The sequence below is a fragment of the Nyctereutes procyonoides genome, unplaced genomic scaffold (genome assembly GCF_905146905.1).
Source record: "Nyctereutes procyonoides isolate TBG_1078 unplaced genomic scaffold, NYPRO_anot_genome, whole genome shotgun sequence".
NCBI lineage: Eukaryota > Metazoa > Chordata > Mammalia > Carnivora > Canidae > Nyctereutes > Nyctereutes procyonoides.
Genome location: NW_026575146.1, coordinates 4,684,078 through 4,707,048, shown reverse-complemented (window position 1 = coordinate 4,707,048; position 22,971 = coordinate 4,684,078). Strand labels below are relative to the sequence as shown.

Below are 22,971 nucleotides of genomic sequence, written 5' to 3'. Positions count from 1 at the left end.
GATCTATGCAAAGAACAAGATAAACCAATGGTTTTTAATATAACAGAATATAAAAAGCTCATTAAATGGTTTCAGATTTCACATTGTAACTAACCTTTAGAAAACAGCCATTTGTCAAGTTTTTGTATAGTATCCAAGAATATCTACAATTATCTGAAAGGTATATTAAAATAATCCTTTGAGTTCCAACAACACATCTTTGTGAATGTTAGATTTTTTTTAATGTACTTCAACTAAGGCAACATATTGCAACAGATTGAATACAGAAGCAGATAGAAAACTCTTGTCATCTATTTTATTAAACTTAGACATTAAAGAGATCTGTAAAAATGAAAAACAATGTTTCCTTTCTTATGAGCTTTTTATTTTGGAAAATATAACTATTTCTCATGAAATTATGTTACTTGTGCTAACAGGTAAGAACTTATTGTTAGTTTAAGTAAATATTTTAAAGTTTTCTTAACTTTAATTTCTAATGTGAAATATCAGTAGATAAAATCTGCATAAACAGATGCTCTGTAATGTCAGAGGCTGACAGCATCACTAAAAAAGGTGACATGCAGATATTATTATTACTTCCTACTGGAAGTAGACACTATCTGTGAAGTACTCTTGCCAAAAGTAATATGGAGCCTGATACTGATCAGAGCTTTACATCTAGTGATTATTAAGAAATGCAACAGATGAAAATGTGATAAATGCAATCAGCAAAATTCAAATGAGGGAGACTCTGCAGACAAAACTCACCAGTTTCCTTGAATAAAAACGTTGGGGGTAGGTTTGGGGTGGAGAGAGGAATTGAGAGAGAGAAAGAGAAGACTTTGACAAGAGAAATAAGAAGTAGATCAACCAATTTTAAAATATGGACTTCTTTTCTGGAACCTGATTCAGGCAAGCACAGTTAAATACTGTTACATGAAAATGAGAAATGAGAAAAATGTGAACACTGACTAAATTGATATTAAGAAATCACTGACAATTTTTAGGTATGATATTCATACTGTAGTTATATGTGTTTTCCCTTTTTTTAAGTGTAGACATTCTATAGATTGAAAATTTTAGAAATAAAATGATATTAAGCCTGGGATTTGCTTCAAAATAATCTGGAGAGGTAAGAGGTGATAATATATGAAACAAGACTAGCCATGGGTTCATTGTTGATGCTGGGTGATAGTAAATTTCGTTCATTATATTCTTTACTATGTTACATTTATTTAAATGTCCATAATAACAAACAAATACACAGTCCATATAAACTTCACATTCTTCCTGTAGGGTGACCTACAACCCTGCAGACAGACACAAGATGGCCTATTGTAATTAAAACACAACACTTATATTCCTCAGAGGGTGAGACTGATGGTCACAGAGATCAGAGATCCCAAATACTATGTCAAGGTCAGATTTGCAGAGGGCCAGAACCAGAATTGCTGAAAGGAGCTCTATCTACAGTTCATGTTCTGTGTACAAGTAGGGCAGAACTAGAACTTAAAAATTAGAAAGATATTTTATGACATTATTTTATTTGTCATTTAATCTTTCTTAAGTTGTCAAGGGGCGGGGGGGTTGTAGCTAGGGCACAACAGTGGGAAAGAAAGGCAAAGGGGCCATTTCAGCATGTAGTTGGTATTTAAAGTCCTCAAAAGAAGTGAGATTGGATTAAGGAGAGCCAAGGATCAAAATGCAGGGCATCCCAACATGGAGACTCAAAAGGACTCTAAGAAGCCACAGCAGGGAAGCAGAAGGAGAAGCCAGTGAGGTGGGGATCTAGGAGCTGTGAATAAAGCCGTTGGAAGAAGGGAATAAGCAATCCACTGTCGCTGAGGGATCCAGAGACGTGAGAACCAACACTAACCTCAGATCTGGAAGCCAGTTTCTGGCCTTGTTGGGAACAGTCTTGACCCGAATGGGCTCTGTAAAGACCAAGGAAAGAAAGCAGAGGTGGCCATAGAAACAAGCACTTCAGGGGTGTGAGTGTAAGGGATCTGATAAATGGGGCGAGGACCAGAGAAGGATACCTACTAAAGGAAGTCTTATTTAGTGACAGGAGAAATTGCTAGATGCAGGGCTATGGAGAAAGTGATCTAGCAAGAGGGGAAGCAGGTGGTGCAAGAACAGAGCCCTTGGGTGGCTGGGAGAGGAAGGAGTCCAGGGCTTGGAGGGTCCAGCCTTGGGCAGGAGCCCAGCTGGTTCCCCTGCTTTGTGACAGGTCCAAAAGCAGCGTCTGTGGGGACAGACACAGGGAGGTGAGGGTGTTTGGTGATGAGAGGATGTGAGAGTTCTATTCTGACTCTGACCAAAGGCAAGGTCATCTGATGAGAAAGGGGAGGAAGGCAGGGCAAGTGAGAAATGGTGTAGACTCAGTCATGCTAGAGTGTGGGAGCATGAATTGACTGGAGAAATATGGCAGGCATACAGGCGATCTTGGGGCGATGTTTGAGGCTGACGGTCATAAATGTAATGAGACCAGGAAACAGGATTGTGTATTCTCCTTCAGTGGCATCGAGATGCTCAGGTGCAGGTGCAGAGCTTGGGGAGGGTATGCTTTGACCAGACCTTGGCATAGAGAAAAATACAGAGTAAAATGGGATGGGATTTACATGTAAGAAATGAGAAACTGGAACAATCAAACTTAACAATTTGACAGTCGTTCTGTTATCTGGTATAAAGCAAAGAAAGAATTGATCTAGCTAATCAAAGGATCTGACTAATAAAAAAACTTTGTAATATAGGATTATACATTTTTAATGGATTAGTATGAATAAAATACCTGCTGCAATCATACTGGCAACCTTCTTGATTCAGAAGGCAATGTGGTAACTTGGGGTTATAAATATGAGCATCAATTACTGTATTAGTAAAAGAAGTATTAGTCTTGTTTTTAGATAAGGGAAAGATAATTATACTTGATAGGATTCCAGATAACCCAACTTACATTCTAATTGAAGTTCCTTAATATAACCTACCACCCTAAAAATGCCGCAGGAAAGGAAATCACAGGACTCAAAAATCTTTTTCCAGGGCCTGAGATTAGTGGTGGAGAGGAGTAAAGACGATTTACAAGTCACTGTGAACACAGAGAGACATAAATTTCAGGCACAAAGGAAATAAAAGAAATGAGCACCAAAGCTATATGAAAGGAAGAGTTTCTTCTTTAAATTTTATTGCATTAATTTAACTCTATACCTAGAAATAGTGAAAATGACTTAAGGCAATTTTTTTCTTTCCAGAAAATTATGATAGATTATGCTTTGATAGGTAGAAGGGGAATAACTTGTAAAAAAAATACCATGAAAGATTTATAAAATAGAAAAGCTATAACATAGACTTTTTCCAAAGACACTGAAATTTAGGATCTTTGGAAAAACTATGTTCTCCAACAAGTTCTATGAGATTAATGGAGAAAGTGTTTAAATTCTTTTTGACAAAAATCTTAGCGTGTCCATTAAAAAATGGAAAGTCTCTGAGAAGACAACTAGATGATAAATAAGAATACAACAATAAATTATGTTACCTTGCAGGAATTTATGTCTGTATATCTTCTAGTTCCTATGGAATTTCAGGCAAGGGCAGATTTCTCTGAAGCAAGTGGTGTCCATGTCAGCCTGTGCTAGAAACACAGCACTCTGCCTTTCTTTAAAACACACAGAAAAAAAAAAAAAAAACAAAACTTTTTTCCCCATACTTTCAAAGGAACTCTTATGTGCTATTATAAAACAAGGAATTAGTGAATGGCTTTATTAAAAAAACTACAGAGTTATCTATAAGCCACAAAGTACAGAGTAATCTATAAGCCAAATATTTTAATATGACGTCCTTTAGTAAAATTCTATTTTCCCTGTAATAATATTGCATTCCAAATTCCCCTTTTATATAGATATCTCAAATGTACAATAGTTAAGACAAAAGGAAGTTCAAAATAGTCTGTAAATAAGTAGGAAAAAATGTCATGTTTCTTAATATTAGTAAAAATTAATTGGCTTGATCAAAGATACCAGTGAAATACGAATTTGCAGCCCCTGCTTGGTCTCACTTTGAGCCTACTGCCCTGCCGTACAGGACACTGGTCCCTCCTCTCCTCCATACCTCCTGTGGCTTTGGAACACTGCATTGATTCCCTTCCCACTGGTAATGCTGCCTCACTGAGCCTCTCCTCTGGCCCATTTTGCAGACATCATTCTTCCCTGATGCTAAATAAACCTGTGTCCCATCGTCCAGTCCATAGACGTCTATCCCACACAATTCACTGACCCTCAGCTCCATCTCCGAACGATGTCTTTTGATTTAAATCCAAAGTTCTAGATTCCTCTGAAGGACAAGTGCTCATAATGGCTCAGTACCAATTAATTTGATCTTTCATTCCATCTGCTACAAATAGAATCATTTTTCTTTGCAAAATTGTTCTTTGTCCTCTGTTCTTGTTTTTTGTTTGTTTGTTTGTTTGTTTGTTGTTTTAAAGATTTTATTTATTTATTCAGGAGACACACACCGAAAGAGGCAGAGGGAGAAGCAGACTCTCAGAGGGAAGGCCAACACGTAACTCAATCCCAGGACCCAGGATCACACCCTGAGCCAAAGGCAGATGCTTAACCGACTGAGCCACCTAGGTGTCCCCTCTGTTCTCTGTTTCTTTGAGTCAACAGCCTTGTACTAAGTGCCCCTATGCCAGGTGTGGTGAAAAGTCCTCTGGACATAAAAGATACTACCCTGGAGGCCATGCTGCACCAAGGTAAATGCTGATGTTAACATGATGAATAAGTGCTGGGCTGATGATGAGAATGAAGAGCTGCAGTGCCTAGCCAGTTCGAAGCTGAGCAGCTGGACCGCAGTCATAGGTGATGATGAACTACCTGATTTGTGGTTTTAGGCTGGGTACATAGACAATAAAGTGAAGAATCAGCTGGAAAATGACAAGCATTAGCTCACCAAGTAAATAAAGTGTCAAGTATAACACCTATACTATATATTGCTCTTCCTCGGTATGTATAAAAGCCTTCACACCTTGCTGGGGGGCAGGGCACGGACTGATTCAAACATTCAGCAATTCTACTCGAATGTTCGTATCCCCAAAAAACTCTCACAATGGTCTATAAGTATGTTCATTACAATGTTATTTGTGATGAGAGCAATCTGTTATTCATACGGAGTGGGGGAAAGGTTAAAAACATGGTTAGGTGCTCGGCATATAATGGAAACACAAAATATGGAAGTAGAGATGCCACCCTCCCTTTCAGAATGGAAGGCACTCTTGAGAAGTGGGGGCAGGAAGAGGCATCTCTAACAGGGTCTTAGGACAGAAACGGTGGGGAGAGGGAGCCTGCTATGCTTCCAATTTACCTCTGATTTGAACAGGATTTGTTCAGAGGCTAGGTAGAGATAAGTCTGAGGCCCAAAGATCTTTAGATCTGAAGCTAGGAATTGACTTGAGAAGGTCGAAATATGTCTTCCCATTAACCACTAAATCTTGTCATTGCAGACTCAGCTCTCTGGGAAGGCCTTGCCCATAACCCCACCCTCCCCACAGGGTTTTATTATGTATCCCTGATCAGAGCATTTATCACCCACCCAGGACTGGAATTTCTGGGCAAGTGGTATATACAACAGTTACGCCTCTGAGCTTTTGGTTACACTGCCTGGTTTCATGTCCTGATCCTGAATCTCTATGGTTACATGGCCTCGAGTAAGTTACTGAACCTCTTGACACTATGGGATTTCCTTTTTAAAATGAGATAACACTCGTAGTACCTATTTCATCGGGCTGCTACAGAATTAAATTAGATAAATCAGATAAACTGCTTATCTAGCACTAGCATTTGGCACCTAGTAAGAGTTCCATAAATGTTGGTGAATATTATTTTATATATATCTTTGCATACATAGCACAAAGCCAAGGTCACCTAACATCTGTTGATGAAGTTTAAACTTACGTGGTATTACCCCAATGGTATATAGAATTTATGTTTCTTTTTCTCACAATATTGTTTAGGTAATGGAGGCCTTAAGAATAAGTTAAACATCGGGCCACATGCCTTCTTCCAAAAACCCCTGCGTCACTGTTTTGTACCGTGTAATTTCAATGTCCTGCCCTGGAATGATATTCACTTTTCTAGACATTTTTGCAATGGGTATAATTGTATTATTTTATGAGTAACTACCACAAATTTACTTATAATGTCACAGTAACCACCAGTTTTCAACAAATAGTGGTATGCCCAATAGTGAACATGGATGACCAGGGCAGGAATTAACAAACCTTTTCTATAAAGGGCCAATAGTAAATGTTTTAGGTTTTGTTTTCTACCTAAATATCCAAAAGACTCTGGTCGATGATTCCACAGAGCCCGTAATTTCGCCCTTTAAAAAACACCTGCCAGTTTGCATACATTTATACTGTGTACTTTAAACAGATGTCTGATATATGGGAAGGGGCAACATGTCATAGTTCCATGACCATATCCGACAAGCCACAGGGGGGTGATTTACTGGGAACCACCTTGAGAAATGGGATACTTGCGCATTTGATGTTTCTCTTTGCAAAACCCAAGGCCATGCCTACTTTGACCTTAGGCTAGAGCTAACTTCATTCATTTCACAGTTGAACTACATGGCTTGATATTCACTAAATAGAATACAGCAAAGTAGATATGACCAGGGATGGAAAGGTGACAGGCAAGATGTAACAGAGAATTATTTTTCCTCTTTGTCCCTGGGTGGTGGCACTCTTGAGTTATGAAACTTGAGGTCTACGAGGAAGGAATTTGCAAAGGAGAGAGTTAACAGCAATAAACAGAGCCCACTCTATCAGTCCTTAGGGGCATTGTCACCAAGCCTCTTTGAAATCCTTGAAACTTGAAAGTGTGTAGTTTTCCCTTAAATCTGACAAGTTCTTTATGCACTTGAAAGATGAAAGTGATGAGAGAACGTGGACATCCGAATATACTGTGTATTCCTTGGGGCACTGTGTGGATTCTGGTGGGTCCTCTGCTGATCTCATCAGGTTCCATTAGAGGCACTGAAAGGGAAAGCAAGTTGGAATCCTGGCGGTTTCTTGACAGCAAAATGAAAATAGATGTGGCAAAATGAATGCTTTTTTAACAAAGAAACATAAATTTGCAAACTTTCAAAACTATAGTAGGTTCAGATAGATCTGCCATGATTATAAAAATAGGAAAATAGGATAAAAGCATCACCAGAGACCATAAGCAAAATTGAATAGAAATGTTAGCTTTTTTGATGTGCCTAGATGGCTCAGTCCATTAAGCAGCCAACTCTTGACTTCAGCTCAGGTCATGATCTCAGGGTCATGAGACAGAGCCTTATGTCAGGCTCCATGTCCAGTGGGCAGTCTCCCTCTCTCCCTATCCCTCTGTTCCTCCTCCCACTCATGAGAGCACATTCTTCTCTCTCTAAAATAAATAAATAAATAAATATTTTTTAAAATGCTAATTTTTCTATTAAGAAGTTTGAGGGCACCTGGGGGGTTCAGTGGTTGAGTGTCTGCCTTCGGCTCAGGTCATGATTACTGGGTCCTGGGATTGAGTCCTTCAATGGGGCTCCCCACAGGGAGCTGTTCACTCTCTTGCCTATGTCTCTCACCTCACAATCGAGTGACTTAGCGAACTTATATAATAGATCCCACCTCACTCTAAAGTTTGAAAAAACCCTAACAATCCCCCACAACCCCAACCCCCACATTAATCTCCACTTGATGCGGAACAGCCCGTCCCTCCCCCGCCCTACATGAAAAGCACACCAGTAAAAAAAACTACAGAACTCAATACCCCCGGCCACCATCTCTAATTTCTACCCCCCGTCAAAACATTCCATAGCCAGAAGGTCAACAAAAGCGTTAACCTGTTAATCTGAGAATACCTTTACGGATTAACTGAGATAGAAAGTGAACAAAAACGTAAAGAAAAAAATTTTGTCTGAATATTCCCTCCCTTTTTGCAAGCCTAACCAAAATACAAAATGAGCCAGGCCACAACACCAACCCTCACATAATTAAATGCAACCCAAAAAAAACCACAAACTCCATACTTAAACAATCATGTTTACCTACTACCACGGCTACAAGCTTTGCACAACCTCTCGAGGACCCATAGCTCGCATCGTGAGACTGCTGAGGATGTACCCTAGAAATTCACCTATAAAGAGGATCTCAGTCAGAGTCTATCGCGTCCTGAGTATTAGTACTCGCTAGATACTGAGTAAGAGTGCATCACTTTTCATTCTCTATTCCTCCTCGACTCGCTGTCTGCCCTCACAGAGATTCTGCGTCGGGCCCAATCTCACACTTATCCTGGCAAAACGTCGCGGCCACTCGAAGAGGAGCTAGGGTGAGTGCTAGTACACAGCTGCAGTGGACTGCCAGCATGAGATTTAAAATGACTATAGAGAGAGATATCTACCTCCGCCAATAGCGACGGGAAAGAAATTCCTCACAACAAACCTCGCGCCACCCATATCAAATGCTGCGTACAATTCGTACACAAGCACACAGAGACACTAGAGCCCCTAGACTCTCTTTCTTGACTCTGATCTCGTCATGTGCTAGTAGATCCAGATCATGCTCGTTGTTGAATAGATTGCTGAACCCCCCCATATAACGCACATATCTATATGACTATGGATGAACCTCGGGTCATCGGGCACAGGTTGCGAGCGTGATGGCGCTGCGGGCAGGGGAAGACCCGGACGTGACGTGCAAAGGAAGAAACAGGTACTTTTTGGGTTGAGAGAAATGTTCTAGATCTTAATCATGGTGCAGGTTTAGGGATGGTACATGTATAATGAAATTCATAGGACTATACAATTCTGGTCAGTGAATGTTGTTGGATATAAATTTTACCTGAATAAAGCTAAGTTTAAAAACGTAAATAGAAAACCCTTCCAATGTATAAAGCGAAATAGTAAACATTGGCCTAAAAAGATACTTTTTTTACAGCACTAAAAACAGAAATGTAGAATGGGTTAAGAAATTTAAGTAATTAATCAAATACATAAAACAGTTAATAACAAACATAAAGAAACTAGTCAATGATAATACAATAATAGTAGCACCCTACTTACATCAATGGATGGATTATCTAAACAGAAAATCAACAAGGAAATAATGACTTTGAATGACACACTGAACCAGATAGATTTGACAAATATGTTCTGAACATTCCATTTAAAACAGTGGAGTACACATTCTTTTCAAGTGCACATATAACATTCCAGAATAGATAACATGTTAGGCCACAAGGCAAGCCTCAACAAATTCAAAAAGAGTTAAGTCATACCATGAATCTTTTCAGACCATGACTTTATGAAACTGGAAGTCAACCACAAGAAAAAAATCTGAAAGGAACACAGATACCTGGAGGTTGAATAACACACTGCTGAATAGTGAATGAGGGGCACTGGGTTCAGTAGGTTAAGTGTCTGCCTTAAACTCAGGTCATGATCCCAGGGTCCTGGGATCAAGCCCATGTCAGGCTCCCTGCTCAGCTGGGAAGTCTGCTTTTCCCTCTCCCTCTGCTCAAGTGCTCTCTCTCTCTCTCTCTCTCTCTCTCTCTCTTGCTCATTCTCTTTCTCTCTGAAATAAATAAGTAAAATCTTAAGAGCAAAAACCAATGAATGGGTCAACCAGGAAATAAAAGGAGAAATTAAAAAGTGCATGGAAATAAATGAAAATGAAAACACAACAGTCCAACACCTTTGGGATGCAGTAAAAGTGGTTCTAAGAGCAAGGTTTATAGCAATACAGGCCTATCTCAAGAAACAAGAAAAATCTCAAACAACCTAATCTTACATCAAAAGAAGCTAGAAAAAGAACAACATACAAAACCTAAAACCAGCAGAAGAAAGGAAATAATAAAGATTAGAGCAGAAATAAATGAGATAGAAACCTGGGGGGGGGGGGGGAGAATGGATCAATGAAACCAGGAGCTGCTTCTTTGAAAAAGAAACTCAATAAAATTGATAAATTTATAGCCAAACTTGTCGAGAAAAAAAGAGAAAAGATTCAAATAAATAAAATCATAAATGAGAGAGGAGAAACAACTAGTATCACAGAAATACAAGCCATTATAAGAGAAGATTATGAAGACTATATGCCAACAAATTGGTCAACCTAGAAGAAATGGATAAATTCCCAGAAATATATAAGCTACCAAAACTGAAGCAAGAAGAAATAGAAAATTTGAACAGACCAATAGCCAATAAAGAAATTGAATCACTAATCAAAAAACTCCTAACAGACAAAAATCCAGGACCAGATGGCTTCACAGGCAAATTCTACAAAACATTTAAAGAAGAGTTAATGCATATTCCTCTCAAACTGTTCCAAAAATAGAAAAGGAAAGAAAACTTGCAAAGTCATTCTATGAGGTCAGCATTACCCTAATACCAAAACTGATATAAAAAAAAACCCCACACACACATACACACACACAAAACAACCACAAAACAACCACACAAAAAAAAAGAGAGAGAGAGAACTACAAGCCAATATACTTGATGGACATAGATTAAAATATCCTCAACAAAATACAAGCAAACCAAATCCAATACCCACCATGATCAAGTGGGATTTATTCCTGGGTTGCAAGTGTAGTTCAGTATCACAAATCAATCAACATGATGCATCGCATCAATAAGAGAAAGGATAAGAACCTTATGGTCATTTCAATAGACTCAGGAAAAGCATTTCACAGAGTACAAAATCCATTCATGATAAAAATCCTCAACAAGGTAGATTTAGAGGGAATATACCTCAACATTATAAAGGCCATATCTAAAAAACCCACAGTGAGCATCGTACTCAATGGTAAAAACCTGAGAGCTTTTCCCCTAAGGTAAGAAACAACACAATGATTCCTACTTTCCCTACTTTCATTCAATATAGTACTGGAGGTCCTAGTCACAGCAATCGACAACAAAAAGGAAAAAAAAGCATATAAATTGGTAAGGAAAAAGTAAAACTTTAAGTATTTGTAGATGACGTGATGCTATATATAGAAAACCCAAAGATTCCACCAAAAAAACTGGTGGAACTGATAAATGAATTCAGTCAAGTCACAGGATACAAAATCAAGTACAGAAATCTGTTGCACAGAATCTGTTGTACAAAAATCTATACGCTAATAATGAAGCAGCAGAAAGAGAAATTAAGAAAACAGTCCCATTTATATAGTTGCACCAAAATTGATAGGGTACCTAGAAATAAACCTAATCAAAAAGGCAGAAGACCTGTACTCTGAAAACTGTAAAACACTGATGAAAGAAATTGAAGATATCACAAAGAAATGGAAAAACAGTCCATGCTCACGGATTGGAAGAATAAATATTGTTAAAATGTCTATACTACTCAAAGCAATCTACACATTTAACGCAATCCCTATCAAAATACCATACAATCCTAAGATTTGTATGGAACCATAAAAGACCTCAAACAGCCAAATCAATCTTGAAAAATAAAAGCAGAGCTGGAGGTATCACATCTCGACTTTATGTTATATTACAAAGCTGTAGTAATCAAAATAGTATGATACTGACACAAAAATAGACACACAGATCAATGAAACAGAACAGAAAACCAAGAAATAAACCCATATGTATATGGTCAACTAGTTTTCAACAAAGCAGTAAAGAATATCCAATGGGGAAAAGACAATCTCTTTAACAAATGGTGCTGGGAAAACTGGACAGCAAAAATATATGCAAAATGGATTAAAGACCTAAATGTGAGACCTGAAACCATAAAGATCCTAGAAGAGAGCACAGGCAGCAACTTTACGAACATTGGTTGTAGCAACTTTTTCTAGATAGGTCCCCTAAGGAAACAAAAGCAAAAATAAACTATTGGGACTATATCAAAATAAAAATATTTTGCACAGTAAAGGAAGCAGTCAAAAAAACTAAAAGGCAACCTACAGAATAGAAGATACTTGCAAATGACATACCTGATAAAGGGTCAGTATCCAAAATATATAAAGAACTGATATAACTCACTACCCAAAAACAAATAATCCAATTAAAAAATGGACAGAAGACATGAACGATATATCTCTAGAGAAGACATCCAGATGGCCAGCAGCACATGAAAAGATGCTCATCATCACTCATCATCAGGGAAATGCAAATCAAAACCACAATGAGATATCACTTCACACCTGTCAGAATGGCTAAAATCAAAAACACAAGAAATAACAGGTGTTGACAAGGATGTGTAGAAAAAGGAACACTTGAGCACGGTTGGTGGGCCACTGTGGAAAACAGTATGGAGGGTCCTCAAAAAGTTAAAAATAGAACTACCCTATGATCCAGCAGTCACACTACTGGGTATTTACCCAAAGAATACAAGAACACTAATTCAAAGGGATCCATGCACCCCTATGTTTATAGTAGCATTATTTACAATAGCCAAGATATGGAAGGACCCCAAGCGTCCATTAATTGATGAACGGAGAAAGAAGTGAGATATATATATAATTCAACCATTAAAAAGAATGAAATCTTGCCGTTTTCAATGACGTGTATAGAGCTAGAGGTTATAATGCTAAGGGAAATAAGTCAGAGAAAGACACATACCTATGATTTCAATCATGTGTGGAATTTAAGAAACAAAAAAATAAATAAGCAAAGGTACCAAAAAAGAGAGAGAGAAACTAAGAAACAAACTCTTAATTATAGAGAACAAACTGATGAGGTTACCACAGGGGAGGTGGAGGGGGCGATGGGTTAAATAGGTTATGGGGATTAAGGAGGGCACTTGCTGTGATGAACACTAGGTGATATATGGAGGTGCTGAATCACTACTTAAAGATAAGTACAGGGGCAGCCTGGGTGGCTCGGTGGTTTAGCGCTGCCTTCGGCTCAGGGCCTGATCCTAGGGACCCTGGATTGTGACCATATCCTGCATGGAGCCTGCTTCTCCCTCTGCCTATGTCTCTGCCTCTGCCTCTCTCTCTCTCTCTCTCTCTCTCTCTCTCTCTCTCTGTGTCCCTTCTGTGTGTGTCTCTACTGAATAAATAAATAAAATCTTTTTTAAAAAAAAAGATAAGTACATTCTTCCCACAAGTTAAAAAAAAGAAATTTAGGGATCCCTGGGTGGCACAGCGGTTTAGCGCCTGCCTTTGGCCCAGGGGCGATCCTGGAGACCCAGGATGGAATCCCACGTCGGGCTCCCAGTGCATGGAGCCTGCTTCCCCCTCTGCCTGTGTCTCTGCCTCTCTCTCTCTCTGTATGACTATCATAAATAAAAAATAAAATTAAAAAAAAGAAATTTAAATAATTTATTTTTCTTTATTTGTTAAACGATTATTTGTAACAGGTTTATCGAAAATTAACTGCTGGCCAAGAAGAGAAGGCTTCTCCTTCCCACACACAGTTTTCTCCTTTTCCAGCTTTTCTTTTTCTCCTTAGAACTTACTATCATCACATGTAATATTTAATGTAAGTCCCATGAGAACAGAGACAGGGTGGTAGCTGTTCTGTGTAATACTCATTGCCTAGACTGCTTGGCACATGGTGGGTGTTTAGTGAGTATTTTTGGAATGAATGAAGAAACGATAAATGTTGGTAGATGTTCTTTAAAAGATCAGTAAAGACATGCTTGGTGGAAAAATCCACAAGGCACTTCTAGACCTAGCAAGCTTTTCTTAAAGAGTCTGCATAATTTCTGCCAATTTTTGGTAAAGAAAATATTTTCAGTATATGCATAATTAGAATTATATACATTACTCCAGTTATTTGGAAAGACACACACAGTGGAATTCAAAGACACTTATTAGAATTTTTAAAGGCCTCTGGTAAAGTCATCTGGTTCTCTTGGGCTGTTCCTCTGGATTATTTTATTTTGAAACATTCAGTGCCTACTTTACAGCTTTATAGCAGAATGATTATAGCAGCCTCGAAGAACTTTGCAATAAAATGAAAACTGGTCTTATCCTTACTAGCTCTTCTGAACACTTTTCTAATTTATCTCTGTCCCTCCATTATTTGAAGTTTCTTGTGCTACATTGCACGCTCCTCTGCCTAGAACAGTGCCTGTACCCTATAGATAAACTAGGAAAGAATGGGGTACTAATGTGTGGGCTCCAGAGCATGGTTGCATTTAGGCTTTTGCATAAACTTAGAATATTAACAAAGAGAAAGTAGCAGATTCAATTATAGATGTGGAAAGCCTCAGAGACACTAGGAGGAAAAGGAAGACAAAGTCAGAAACATTAGAGTCTTAAAATAGTAATAATGTTAGTATTTCACTGCACAAAGCACTTTGAGAACTTTATCTTTTGTGCACCTCATTCACTATAAGCCTTGAAATGATTATTTTTACTGCTTTAAGGATGTGGAAATCAGGGCTTGGAGAGGCAGTGGGTCATTTATAGGCATATATAACTATTAGGTGACAGACAAAGGATTATCAACCCCACGTCTCACAGCCCTAAATTATATGGTCTTTTCACCACATCAGGTGAACATTCTAACTGGTCCTGGGTCAAAAATTATCAGAGCACCTGAAATAAGCGGATTCTTAAAAATATCCCTTTGAGGCACCTGTGTCAAAAAAATGGCATAAATCTTTGCCTAGAGTCGCTCTTCCATAATCATTTAAATGTTTTAATTTATTCATGATAGACATAGAGAGAGAGAGAGGCAGAGAGACACAGGCAGAGGGAGAAGCAGGCTCCACACAGAGAGTCCGACATGGGACTCGATCCCAGGACTCCAGGATCGCGCCCTGGGCCAAAGGCGGGTGCCAAACCGCTAAGCCACCCAGGATCCCCCCATAATCATTTTAATTGAAGAAAGAAGTTGAGATGCAGAAAGTAAACCAGTGGTCAGTACGCATCAGAAGAAATGTCATGGGTGCCTGAATGGCTCAGTTGTTTAAGTGTTGGACTCTTGGTTTTGGCTCCAGATGGGGATGGTGATCTCAGGGTCATGAGCTTAAACCCCATGGTCAGCATGGAGCCTGCTTAGACTTTCTCTCTCTCTCTCTCTCTCTCTCTCTCTCTGAAATAAATAAATACATCTTTTAAAAAAAAGGAAATGTCAAAATAAAATAAAAACCAGAGGCACTGGATAAATGGTCCCTGTGTGTACTGTGACCTCTTCTGGGGAGTCACTGTGGTCAGGGAGAGCTTCAGCTAAAGAACCTCCAGACCACTCAATAATTAGTTGTGGTTACTACTAAGCACAAGAAAGAGCTTACAGTTCAGGGAGGCCTTCACATGGTTGCTTGTTAAGCAGTCTTAATGTCACAATCTATTATGCAATTTCTTTATAGCAGTCTTATGAAATATTTCAGATGCTTTTTAACATTAGAAAGATTTTTGCTCGGTTTTTGGCTATCATACTTGAAATCAATGCTCAGAGAGATAATGGACACACGTTATAAATTGGGACATAACCAGGTCTTAAGAAATAAAATGAAGTGAAGATGTAAAAATATTTCATTCATGAATTGATGTCATGTGAATTTTTTAAAATACAAGAAAATAAATATCTTATGAAAAATAAAGTAGCAGATCCTGCTGCTGTAAGAAGTTATATGCCCAATATAACATCTTTCTTCTTTAATATTTCAGGAAAAAAACAGTTGTCTAGGAGGTAATAATGAAAATTAAATTAAATATAAAATCATTGTGCTGTTTGCGAAAGCATTTATGATAGAAATACGTTTTTGAGATATATGTAGGCTTCTTTCGAAATTTGCAAAGCAGAGAATATCATAAATTAATTATATACAAGGATAAATTGTACACCTATACTCATGCATCTATTTTGTCATATCTTGACTAGATTCTAATTATGAGTTTTAAGCTGGACAACCTGTCTATGGTAGAATTCTTACGCTTATGAAATAAAAAGAAGTATTCTTATACTTACATAAGATTTCTGAATATAATTGCCTTAAATCAGTCTTATAATTCAGGAATAAAATACATCTACCTCACCTTTTCTTTTAGTCACTTCCAGTGGCACTTTAATGTATTTCTTCATATGGCTCCCTAAAATTTCTGGAATGAGTTGACCTTACCATCTTACCATCTTTCTCTGTGGCCAGCAAAACTGACCTCCTTAAAATATTAACCCTCATACACTATTTCATTTATCTTACTATTTTATCTCAAATTCATTTCTTTGCCCCTAATAATTTGCATATAGAAAAGGAGCTCTTGTCAATTACAGTAATCATATTACTTAATAGTAATATATAATAATATACTAATTAACATATAATAATATAAATTAATTTCTCCTTAAGTAGCTTTTTCTCTTATAAGCCTCAAGTACTAAAGCTTAGAATAGCATTAAGAGTCTTCCTCCCTCCCATTAATTCCTTGTGAAAATAGATACAATTAGCTGAGAACCACCTCAGTATAATGATATGTACCCAGCTACCTAGCTGCCCCTCTATTTCAGTGGGAGAAGTAGTCATGCCTGGAACTCCACCCACTTTCCACGGGGGGGATGGCATCCCTGTCCTCTACTTTCTCTGTGATTTTGATCCTGCAACTGTCCCTTCTCCCTCCTGTATTAGCCTCCTTATCTCTGTGGGACTGTTCTCACCTGCACACACACCTCCCTGCTAATTCCCGTCTTTAGAACACTTCCTTGACCCCATGACCCTCTCTAAGTACCTAACTATTTCCTATTATTCTTTATAGCAAACTTACCAATTACCTTTACAGATAGTCTGTACTTTTTCATCTTTCCTCATCTCCTTGCAGTCATCTTTTCTCTCTACTTTTTTGAATGGTCTCTCTACTTTCACCTTCAAATACAATACTATTCTGTATTTATTTTAAAAAATCCACATATAAGTGGACCTGCAGTAGTTCATACATGCGTTGTTCAAAGGTCAATTATACTTTCTTTTCTTGGTTCCTGTATCATTAAACCATCCTGGGAAATATATAGCAGGATGTATATCGTACTTTCCAAATTTGGGCAAAAAGGGATACAATTTAAGAAATGTCCATGTCACTTCCCCTCAAGTATATCAACACTACGAAGGTCAGAAGCCCTCCTACCTCTCATTTTCACATTTTGAAGGTTGTGCCAGCTTTTGAGTGGCTCAGTGAACCAGGCTCTTGCCAGCAGTGACAAGGTGTCCCCAAGGCCTGCAGTGCCAGGCATGTTGGAGACAGGGCAGGAGAAGTAGATAGATCACTTTCCTTCTAGAGTCCCTCTTATTTGTTAAGAATAGACAGGCTCATCCAAAACCACACTGGAGAAAAGAACTTTCAAACTTTTACATTTGTCAAGGGACTCCCTGCTTCCCTAACATGGCAAAATTGGTCTTTTAAGGCTTTATATATATATATATATATATATATATATATATATATATATATATATATATATAACAAGGTTACACACATAGTATAGAGTCATAGATTTGTCCAAGATGCCCTTTGGGCATTGGCTATAATTCAGCTTCAAAGTCTTTCACTTCCTAGTATTAGACCATCTTGTTATACTATTTTTATTAGATGCTGTGATTGCACTAATATATCCTAGAAGCAAGCTAATTAAATGCCTTTTGATTTGAGTAAAGTGAGAACAGTTAAAGAAGTGAGATTCTAATTTGCTTTTAGAATTAATGGGGTCTTAGACTGGTAGGAAACAAAGGTGTTGAAGGAGATGCAGGCAGGGGCAGGGAGCAAGGATTCCCACCCTCCCCTACATTATTACTCTCTTTGCCAGGGAGGAACCCTTGTTAATTATGAAATACTCAGAAATCTGCCTCAACTTAAGTGCCCAAGAGCCGAGGATAATGGAACAAAAAACAATTTAAATCACATTATGTAGCAAGGAACTGAATAATGTATCATTGTACTATCTCAGTGCATTCCATTATTTTAAGGCCACAGATTTGCTCCTGTAACTTCAAATAGCAGAATGAAAACACACTTTGGGGTTACGTTGTTCTCTATGATTCATGAGTTCTCAGCAGTAAACAGAGTGTTTGCTTTAGAGGATTTTTCCTTTTCAATGCCGGCTGCCGATTTATGGTTTGTTTTTTGAAGGGCTTTGAAAATATTGAATCTGCTAAAAATACAGTTATCTCTGAGTTTTATGAGAAAGTTCAAAGAAATTTTTTTCCCAAGAAAACCCAAACTGTATCTCAAAAACAAAACAAAAACAATAGCAGCAAAATTAGTAGGAGTTTTGAAATATCTTATCTCAAGGGCACAACATTGTTGTTATTTTACCTTTTTTGGGTACTATTAAGACCCATGTGAAGAAAAATAACTTTTACTTTGGTACATTTTGTTGAACTCTGATAGTACTTTAAAGTGGAATTACGATAATAATCAATCAGGTATACAGGCCTCACTACAAGGACTCCCACTAGCTGAGAGAAAATGAATATGCCACTCAGATCAGAGAAAAACTATACTTTTGAGTAGAACTGTCTTATCCTCACTGATATAAAACAACTCCCTGAATATGATTAATAACTATCGAAGTTCCTGTATAATCAGGAATTATCGTACCTAAGAGTCATGGGCATTTATAGCCAAAAGGGTCCATAAAAAATAATTCACTCCCATCTCCTCATTTTTCACAAATGGAGCCATTGAAGCACAGAGAAAATGAAAGACTCACCAAAGATCATGCTGCTAGAACCAGGATCAAATTCCACACCTCCTAACTTCGGTTGGAGTGAAGTTAAAAAGACATTAATCAGGTTCCATTGCAAGTAATATTGCTGATTAAATGTTCAGAAGAAAGAAAAATGCTGCATAATTTTGTTTGAAATATAATGCATGGTTGAGTTGGCAGAAATGTACAAATAATAAGGGGCAAAAAATGATAAGAAGGCACACATTTTAAAGTGACATGGTGTTTGTCCACCGTATTTGCCATTCCTGGGGGCTAAGAACTTGCAGTTTAAAGATCCACATACAACATCTGAAGCTTGAGCAGAGTGGGGATTTGGACAGTTGACCCTCATATAAAGCGGCAGCTTGCAAAGGGTGATGACCTCAATAACAGAGTGAAATAACTATCTCCACATGAAGTGGAAGAGTTAGCAAATATCTCAAATTTGGCTGAGTGGCAGAGAAAACACAGGTGTCCCTCAGAAGACCCCTAACATTCAGGTAGGTTGGAACAGCGATGCATGCTTCCGCTGTGGGAAAATTCCATCTGAAAACTCAGCTCCCGGTGACCAGGGGTCTGCAGAAGCAAGCCCACACACGCTCCGACCACCTTCAATCTAAGCCTTACACCATTCCTGCAAGTGAAGCCAAAGAGCTAGGCAAAGGAGGAAAGAAATCTTCATGAGAGAGACATGGAGGAGAACAAGGGGGAGAAACACAACCTGGACACCTCAGATGTTGGAAAATCAGATACGGAGTAGGTCCTGCATGTGATGGTTCTGGGTCTGATCATTTTTGTGTTAAAAAAATATATTACACATCTGTCAGAATGGCAGAAACAACAACACAAGAAACCACAGGCGTTGGCGAGGATGTGGAGAAAAAGGAAGATGCATGCACTGTTGATTGGACTGCAAACTCATGCGGCTACTGTGGAAAACAGTATGGAGGATCCAGAAAGTTAAAAATAGAACTACCCTATGATCCAGCAATCACATTACTGGGTATTTACCCAAAGAATACAAAAGCACTGATTCAAAGGACTCCATGCACCCCTATGTTTATAGTAGCATTATTTCCAATAGCGAAATTGTAGAAGCAGCTCAAGTGTCCATTGATTGATGAATGGGGAAAGAAGTGGTATCTCTAATAATGGAATATGATTCAGCCATAAAAATTAATGAAATCTTGCTTTTTGCAACAACATGGATAGACCTATAGAGTATAATCCTAAGTGAAATAAGTTAGAGAAAGACAAATACCATATGAATTCACTCCTATGTGAAATTTATTTATTTACTTTTTAAAAGATTTTATTTATTTATTTATTCATGAGACACACAGAGAGAGAGAGGGGGGGGCAGAAACATAGGCAGAGGGAGGAGAAACAGGCTCCATGCAGGGAGCTCGATGCAGGACTCGATCTTAGGACTCTAGGATCACGCCCTGAGCAGAAGGCAGATGCCCAACCACTGAGCCACGCAGGTGTCCCATATGTGGAATTTAAGAAACAAAACAAATGAGCAAAGTGAGGGGGAAGAAAGAGAGAGAGAGACAAATCAAGAAATAGACTCTTAACTATAGAGAAAAAAACTGATGGTTACCAGAGGTGAAGAGGGTGGAGGATGGGTTAAATAGGTGATGGGGATTAAGAAGCACACTTGTGATGAGCACCAGTTGATGTATGGAAGTACTGAATCACTATATTGTACACCTGCATCTAATATAACACTGTATGTTAACTAACTGGAATTAAAATTTTTAAATGAAAAGATATATACATATAAATATATTTTATATTTCATATATATATACATATATAATCATGAATAGCTAGGCCAATATGAAAAAAGATACAAGTAGGACTTGTAGGAATTACAAATATAGTGCTTGAAGTTAAAATTCGATGGATGCAAAGAAATAATGCCAAAATGAAATCAAGAAAAAAAGGCACATTTGCAATAGCAAAAGAAAAAATACATACTTAGTAATAAATTTAAGGAAACACAGTCTGAAAACTTAAAAGATTGCTTAAAGAAATTAAAAAAGTCCTACATAAGTGGAAAGACATCCCATGTACATGGTTCAGAAGACAACGTTGTTAAGATGGCAATACTCCCCCAAACTGATCTACAGACTCAACACTATTACAGTTATGGCTGGCTTCTTTGTAGGAATTAACAAGAAAAAGAAAAAAATATATATAGAAAAAACATATATATGTATAAAGAACAACATTGGAGAGATCTCATTTTCTGATTTGACAACATATTAGAAAGCTATGTCAATAAAGATGGTGGGACTGATGTAAGAACGGACACAGAGATCAATGGACTAAAGAGTCTAGAAATAAATCCTTGAATTTACATTTAACAAGGATGCCAAAGTTTTTCATAGGTGCAGGTGGAGAATATCCTTTCCAACATATAGTGCTGGAACAACCAAATATCCAATGCCAAGGGTTGACATTAACCTCTGCTTTACACCACATACAAAAATTCACTCAAAATTGTTTAAAGACATTAATGTAAAAGCTAAAATTATACAAGTCTTAGAATGAAACATAGGTGTAAGTGCTTCATGACCTTAGTTTAGGTAACACTTTCTTACATATGACATTAAAAGTATAAGTAACCAAAGAAAACAATAAATAAATTGGATAAATTGGAAAAAATAGATCTATTCATCAAAATTATTATTTTATTTTTTGTGGTTCAAAGGATACCACAAACATGAAAAGACAACCTAAAGAGTGGGAAAAAAACATATTTGCTAATCTCTTTTCTGTTAAGGGACTTGTATCTAGAATATGTAAAGAATACTCCCAACTCGATAATAAAAAGACAAATGACAATGGGCAAAAGACATTTCTTCAAAAGAAGGTGTATGATGGCCAATAAGCATGTGAAAAGATCCTCCATAAAATATATTAGCCATTGCAGGAATGGAAATCAAAACAATGATATACAACTTCATACCCAATATGATAGCTACATACTTTTTAAAAAGGTAGATAATGACAAGTGTTGGTGAGAATGCGGAGAAATTTGGATACTTATACAGTGCTGATGAGATTGCAAAATAATGCGCTTGCTTTGGAAATGAGTTCGGAACTTCCTTAAGATATTAACATACAGTTACCATACAACCTAACAATTCCACTCATTGGTATATAACCAAGAGAAATGAAAACATATACCAAAACTTGTACAAGAATGTTCATAGCAGCATTATTTATAACAGCTAATAAGTGGAAACCCAAATGTCCATCAGCAATGAATGAATAAATAAAATGGGTTATATCCATACAATGGAAAATTATGCAGCACTAAGAGAATGATGTATTGATATACGCTATTACATGGATGACTTTTGCAAGAACATTATGCTAATTGAAGGAAGCTAATAACAGAAGACCATTTTGTATGATTCCATTTCCATGAAATGTTTAGAGTAGGAAAACTTACAGATACAGAATTTAGATTAGCTGTTGCCTAGGAATAGGAATAGGTAGCGGTGGAGAGATTGGCGGAAATAGGAAATGATCCCTAATGGGTTTGGGTTTAGTTTGGGGAATGATGAAAATATTTTAAAATTGATGGTGGTGGTGGTTGCAAACTCTGATTATACAAAAATCCGATTGGACTGTGCACTTTAGGTGAATTTTATGGTATACAATTTATTTATTGATAAAGTTGTTTTAAAAATCCAAAGGATGTAGAAAAGCAAAGAAGATCAAGCTCCAGGCAAGATGAAGGAAGCACATACCACTCTCCTGCACTACAATGCAACTAGCACATCTGGACAAATGCATGAAGAATCTATTTGAGAACCCCACAATGTAAAGAGTACCAGGCAGATTGGAGAAAAAACACCTGAATTCAAGGACTGACCAAACTGACAGTTAGTTTGTAACTTTTTTCCTCTGGTACCTTCCAGCCTAGCACAGTGCACCATGAAACTCAGAATTGGGAACAGGGGTTCAGATAGAGAATGTCAGGAGAAAGCTTCTACTTCTGTCTCAGGGAGCAGAAGGAGTACAGACATATACATTTCTTTTTCTTCACTTCATTCAATCACGCTGACATCCCAAAATGACAATGAAGTGGCATACCTCTGGGACTGATGCGGATAGAACTGCAAGGGCTTTGAAGATAGAGCTGACATTGGAACTCACCCCTCAGGAGGCAGGTTGAACCTTGTGACCTGAACCTAACCAGGCCAACTGCCTACTAAAGCAAAAATGTCCACGATCTCTGTAGGATTTAAATGAGATCCAAGGTCTCATAAGATAATGCCCAGGATACAACCTAAAATTGCTTGGTATGTGAAGAACCAGGACAATTTAAACTTTCACAGGAAA

General features: G+C 37.7%; 1 pseudogene; it reads right to left on the bottom strand.

The window, feature by feature from the left end:
* Nucleotides 1-22,971, bottom strand: part of LOC129499776 (39S ribosomal protein L40, mitochondrial-like) — a 39,707-nt pseudogene that overhangs the window by 1,645 nt on the left and 15,091 nt on the right.